At 29.7% G+C, this 6,730-nt stretch overlaps 1 long non-coding RNA gene and 5 other non-coding genes across 6 annotated transcripts; all 6 read right to left on the bottom strand.

The window, feature by feature from the left end:
* Positions 1-2,872: 2,872 nt before the first annotated feature.
* On the bottom strand, positions 2,873-5,932 carry LOC145086109 (uncharacterized). The gene is made up of 2 exons (XR_013700300.1): positions 5,799-5,932; positions 2,873-4,852 (listed from the first exon to the last, which is right to left on the bottom strand). It is a non-coding gene; the product is annotated as an uncharacterized LOC145086109 (long non-coding RNA).
* Positions 4,427-4,529, bottom strand: LOC145090944 (small nucleolar RNA Z103). The gene has a single exon (XR_013701865.1). It is a non-coding gene; the product is annotated as a small nucleolar RNA Z103 (small nucleolar RNA).
* On the bottom strand, positions 4,620-4,724 carry LOC145090945 (small nucleolar RNA Z103). Its single transcript, XR_013701866.1, has one exon. It is a non-coding gene; the product is annotated as a small nucleolar RNA Z103 (small nucleolar RNA).
* LOC145090941 (small nucleolar RNA Z105) lies at positions 5,356-5,428 on the bottom strand. The gene has a single exon (XR_013701862.1). It is a non-coding gene; the product is annotated as a small nucleolar RNA Z105 (small nucleolar RNA).
* LOC145090940 (small nucleolar RNA Z105) lies at positions 5,508-5,579 on the bottom strand. The gene has a single exon (XR_013701861.1). It is a non-coding gene; the product is annotated as a small nucleolar RNA Z105 (small nucleolar RNA).
* LOC145090974 (small nucleolar RNA Z161/Z228) lies at positions 5,646-5,751 on the bottom strand. The gene has a single exon (XR_013701893.1). It is a non-coding gene; the product is annotated as a small nucleolar RNA Z161/Z228 (small nucleolar RNA).
* Positions 5,933-6,730: the final 798 nt, after the last annotated feature.

Below are 6,730 nucleotides of genomic sequence, written 5' to 3'. Positions count from 1 at the left end.
AACGATTTAGCCCTATTTTCTCGGTTTACCGGTTTCATTATTTACACGAAAACATTAAAGTCTCATTATTTTACCATAATTTTCATTAAAGTCCTATTATTTTACCATAATTTGGGACTTATTCGTAAATTATGGTAAAATAATAGAACTTTATTAAAACCGGTTAAGTAATGAAACGGGTAAACCGGGAAAATAGTGTCAAATCCTCATTTTTACCGGTAATTATGATTTTTTTCATAAACAAATTTTAGTTTGAGACTTTTTCGTAAATTAGGGTAAAATATTAGGACTTTTCCGGAGATTTCCCATAATTAAAGCACTCAAGATGGAAAAGGGTTGTTCATATAAAGAAAAAATCAATACAACACACTCATCGTGTGCGAAATTATGATACGAAAAAACATTAAACATAGTACGATTCTTTGGCTATGTGAAAATCGAAATCAAACATCAACTTTACATATTCCACCTAATCCACCCTTTTGTCACCATGTTCTTCCTTTCCTACGCAATCATGTCTCCGGCGGCAATACCATAGACAAATAATAATAATAATAATAAATAAATAAATAAATAAAACCACTCCGTTAAAATATGAACATAAAAGTAAAAACCCAAATTAATAATGAATCTATAAGACCATCCGATATGGTGGCCACGAAGTGGGTCATGGTGGCCATGACCCACGACCGTGCAAACTATCCTCGTGGTTCGTGGTGAGTGTGACCCTTACTGCTCCGGACAACGATTTCAAACGATCAATGAATTCATTTCTTGCATTAAATCTCTTTTGACATTTTCTTCCTCCTTCCTAACGGTTATTTTTCAATTTCTTTAATATTTATCTATAAATACTACCACTCATAGTCATCATATATTTTTGTTGTTTGATCTTTTGAAAACCGTGCCTCCCAAAAATAAGAAATGGTCAGAAGATGAAGAAGATAAATTAGCACAAACATGGATGACGATTTCGGAAGAAGACACTTCCGGTTCTTTTTGGAGAAATGTTGAAAGTGTTTTCTACGGTTTAATGAATTGTGCAATTCAAAATGTTGATGAAATATGCTCGAAGTGACGCGATATTAGGGCAAAATGTTCTGAGTTGAATATAATTTACAATTTTGTTATAAACAAAGTACGAAACCGATATCGATCCGGTTAATGTGGCCATGGAGCAATATGAAAACACAAATCATCAACGTTTTAGACATGTCAAAACTTGACAAATGTTAAATATCATATTTACCCAAACTAATCTTTAAATATCATATTTATCCTTTATAAGCTTTTAAAATATCATATTTGCCTAAATTTTATTTTTTAATATTTTTAAACGTTTTGATAATCATTTTTTTTTATTTATAACTATTCTAAATATAAGAAAGATATAGAATGACTGAAACACCTTCTCATTTTTCCCAAATTAATCTTCTTCATTACCATGTCTTTCATAGTTCGATCGCCACTAATCTTTTCAATCTCCATGCTTACGTTATGTCCACCTCTCTCTGTATTTAACCGGTATACATTTGCCTCCCTACCACCACCCCCACCCACACTTCACTATATCGTATATCCTAACAGTGGTGGCTTCTTTTTTGATTAAAGGGATGATCATCTCAAATATTGTTTGATTTTCAACAATTGAGGTCATCCTCATCTGGGTTTTGTTTTTAAATAACAATTTGCAGATTAAGTTTTATCATTTGGATTGATTGTTGTTATATGTTTATATTTTGGTGTTCTATGCACATAATTTAACTGTAATCCTTTAGACTGGAACTATTGATTGGTTTGTAAATGAGATGTTCGTGAACTAGTTTAACACACAAATTGGTGTTGTAACCTAATGACAATAATTGCTCAATCTGATTTCAATAGTCGTCGTCCGCCATCCTCAAGGTTTGAATCTAAGTAATATCGACTTTCTATTATGGAACTGTTCCTAAGTTTGACTTCCTATGAACACTAGCATAATCTCCATATTGGAACACCTCACAGTTTTCTACTTATGATAAATGATGTGAGAATTTTTGAGAAGTAACAAGATATCCTAAACATGAAAAAGTATATTACCAGAACTTTGTGAAGATGCGATCACAAGAATGATACGCAATTGATATTTTAAACTTAATTTTTATAACAAGGATATAATAGTCAATTGATAAAATATAATAAAATAAAATGATCGGAAAATGTTAAATTTTTTTTAGATAAATGATATTTTAAAATCACAAAAAGGATATATATATATATATATATATATATATATATATATATATATATATATATATATAGCCGGCCTCTCCCATGACTTTCCGGACCAACCAACCCGGATCTGTCATCGCAAGTCTCTGCATTTTGGAAGCAGAGCATGCAGAAAAATTGAGCAATAGATCTTAGAAGAATTCTACTTATTCAGCAGGACTCTTTCTATTTCTGCATTGAACATTTGAGTTGTCTCTCTTCTTTCTTTCAATCGACACGCTCGACGCAGATAACTCTGGTGGCCCCCGCTTCTATATATATATATATATATATATATGGTTAAGTTCAAATGAAAATACTTTTTAATGTGAGAACGTGAAAAACTACTTTAAGTTACTATAAAACATTATTCATGAACAAATATACGAACAATCACACGTTACATTAAAATTTTGTATGTACAACTTTATGACATTATTGATCACTGAATATATGAACAATTACATATTTAACATTCACATTAGAATTTACTAAATTTGAACAACCACATATTTAACAATCACATAATTTGGTATTTTAAATTAATGAAAATTAATATTTGAAAAAAAATTATATGATATTTTAGGTATAGTTAGTTGTGTATACAGAAGGCTTAAGAAGATGAAAAAACAGAAACGATATTCTTCAGCGATGTCGTCATTTACATTTGCCACAATTAGACTTACCTTTTCGAACAAATTTGTTTCGTTCTCTAAAAAATAATTAGCATACAATTCCTTTTACTAACCCTTCGCACCTCCAAAATAACTTTTAAGGTTACTATCCAAAATCCAAACATTGGATCTCCATCCTCGATAAACTTTGAAAATCTTCGATCTTTTTTTGTTTTATATCGCCTCATAGATGGAATCGAAACTTGAAAAAGATCTTTGAGGTCAATCTTTGATAAGGGTATTATCATTTTCTAGCTCAAACCATCTTTGTTTATCCTTCCAAACCCCCAAAACGTCTCACTTACAAAAACTTAAAAGGAACTTTACCTTGAAAATTTGACAGACTTTAGCTAGGAAACTTCATTTACAACATTTTCACTTCGTTCTTCTGTAGTCCCTGATTTCTCTTAATTTTTGTTGCAATCGACGATAAGGTTGCAATGCTCTCCTCAAAATCGGATAAAATCGGCAATTTCTCTAGTGTGCTGATTTCACATCTCATGGTCTCTGATGACTATTTCCTCGTCCACTAACGAGGAATTCAAAGACATTTAGGTTGAAGAACTTTGTTGTAAATATTTATGAATGTTTTTTTGTTCATTGTCATGTATGTATGTTTCTATTGTCATGTAGCATAGTAATAAATTTAAACCCAACTTATGTTTTTTGATCACATCTATAATTTATCCAACATTCTTCTTCATCAATCAATTGTAACAATACGATTGGGAATTGATGTTAATTGTTAATTAATTGTTAAGTTTTGGTTGCAATCTCAATTTAGTGTCAAATCTCAATCATCAATCGGAACAAAAAATACTTTCTCAAACAAATGTTTTCATCAGAAACCTGAAGCACTCTACTATAGAATTTTATTTATTCAAGAAGTTGTTTTGGTCACTGTATAAACAAAAACATTAAATACAACAAAAAAAAATAACATAAAAAGGCAAAATTGACATTTTTATGATTCAACACCTCAATTCAAATGTTCAAACCAAACTATCATTTATAAAAATTCAGATCTTAAAAGTTAGATCTTAGATCTTAACATTTCTTAAAAGTTCAGAACCTCTTAAAAATTCTGAACTCTTAGAAATTCATATCTTGACAAACAAACTTTAAGTAGCAGAATACATGCCTCAAATATTATTAAATTTATGTTATGTTTTAAATACAATATTCAACTTTTAAAGTCTTTAACTTTTTGATCTTATATATTTTTGTTTTTGATTTTCTTAGGTTTTAATCATAGTTTTTTCGTTATTGATAAGTATAACATTGAATTGAATTTCAAATAGATTGCATTTTAAATGTCTTTTTATTGTTATCAAAAAAACATTACAATCTTTTTTAAAAATCTTTAATGCTTTTAAAAGAAAAACTTGAACTGTAGTTTGGTTCAAATTTTTATACTTCAAAAATAAAAAGCAGATAGATATAATAATCATAAACTTATATAAATAAACAAACAAAATCGGAAATAAATAAGCAAATTGAAATTGGATCAGATTTCTGGCTTGGATTCTCTCGATAAAGAGAATTTAATAATTGCGCTCAGTATAATCAACTTCGATCATCTGGGGAAATAGTCATCACTTCCAATTTTATGTTCATCGTAATAAAACAGAGAAATAAATAAAAATTTTCTTTAAAAAATTAACAGATTTCAAATAGCAAAAAATAATCGAAGACATGGATCAGATTTCTGGCTTGAATTCTACTCCGAAAGGAGAAAAATTAAAATTGCGCTCAGTTATTTCAAATTCGATCATCTGGGGAAATATTCATCATATCCATATCTTCAAATATAAATTAGAAGACAATAAATAAATGTTCTTCGCATCTGAATAAAATTTGGATAAAATTGAAACCAAAAAATTTCAGAATACGAAAAAATTAATATCGCATCGGCTCATACACAACACCTATTGCAATAAAAGAGAGCTGGTAATCAGTATTTTCGATGCAAATTACTAAATCCTTTGAAAATATGAAAGTTTATAACATAAAATGCATGTAACCCTTAATGAATGTAGATAGGCTATGAAAAAAAATCCTAACTTGATAAACAAAAAGGGGGAATTTAGTTTTGGGTGCTGGATTCAACACTATGGCATTACAGTTAAAGCCAAAGAGTCAAACTTCAGACCCTTTGTATTTCATATGATTCATAAAGCAATTCACAAAAAGCTTGTTTGAATTGAAGGAAACAGAAAATAAGAATGTTATAGTACGCGAATAATTCAAGCACTCAGGATGAAAAGGACTTGTTGATTTAAAAAATCAAAGATCTTTCGATCTCGATACAACATACTCATCATCGTGCGAAATAATTATACAGCTAAACATTAAGAAGTGTAGGATCTTTTTCTAGTGTGGAAATCGAAATAACACATGAAGAAGCAATTAATCAATAAAAGAAGAACACTCAGAATGAGTAGGAGGTTTGTTATTCCATTCATGAATTTTTCGGAATAATTAAACAATCATCAACATGTTCTTCTAACTACAGCTTCGGACACAATATATGGAAATTGGAAAGAGTAATGACATGAAATCAATCACAAAAATGGCGAACATTCAGAATGAGTAGGAGGTTTGTAAATCCATTCATGAATTATCGGTAGAATTAAACAATCATCACCATGCTCGCCTAAGTAATCGAATTCACATGTAGAAATTTTGAAATAGAAAAAGCAACAGAGAAGATGATAGAAAAACCATCAGAAAAAATGGATCAATACATCAATTTATCACAGTCCTACAAAAAGACGTGATTTCAGACGACCGTCGTGAGATGTAATCCTAAATCGTCATTTGGATTTGAAATCTAAAAGCTTAAAACAGAAAGAAAGAATGAATTGGGAATACCTGATTGGATTTAAAAACCCTAAAATATGCATTGACTGAGATGAATTGCTTTGACGATGGTAGGAACTAGGAGGAGGTTGTTTATAAAGGGAGCATTGGTGTCGTAGTTAGGGTTTCATCGCCCCCCTTTAAACTGAAATCGTACTAAAGCCCACAATACTTTCTGTTGCGTGACCCAAATCTCAAAGGCCCATCTCAATAATGCTACCGAATATCTTTTCTCTTTACACATAATGATTTTCTTGTTACAAGGTATAGTAGTATTATTGAGAAATTAATTTAATTTATAAAATTATTATATTTTACAAATTTTAGTAGTGTTATTGAGAAATTAATTTAATTCTAGGTGTAAGTTAGAAACACTAATTTTTGGCCTTGACAGTTTTGTCCATGCTATCTACAAAGCTATTTTCTCACTCTCCGTCATCATATTGTCCAGATGATGCATCAAAACAGTAACATGGGTGTTACGTGCTTTTATTTTACGTTTGTCATTGCTTTCGTCTCAATCACATGTAGATGGTGCAATAGATTGAGATCACTTCAGTGGAAAAAAATAAGTTATAGATATCTGTTGCGGAGGAGGTAATAATATGTTATGGGAAATTTTTATTTTAATTTGAGTAAATTATAGTTTTCGTACTCTACATTTAAGTTTTCATTTTATTCTAGAATACATCATTTCTTTAACAATTGTTGATAATTTATCACGACTTATTACAAGACTTTTATAAAATGCAATAGGAGAGAGGGAACCAACTTTACAGCAAGTTCATATCAAGGCGAAATAGCTATCTTGACCGGTAAATAATTGACAGTTTTATCTTTTTTTTTTTGTCAAAATGTAATTAATTTGTAATTTTACGTAGATACAATTGACTCTGATAATAAACATTAATAATTTTATATAATTACTATATTTTTGATTTTTT

This window comes from Lactuca serriola, chromosome 2 (genome assembly GCF_051521515.1).
Source record: "Lactuca serriola cultivar US96UC23 chromosome 2, Lser_US96UC23_V15, whole genome shotgun sequence".
In the NCBI taxonomy this organism is placed as follows: Eukaryota; Viridiplantae; Streptophyta; class Magnoliopsida; order Asterales; family Asteraceae; genus Lactuca; species Lactuca serriola.
Note: the sequence above shows the minus strand (reverse complement) of the source record. Positions and strands in the feature narration are given on the sequence as shown.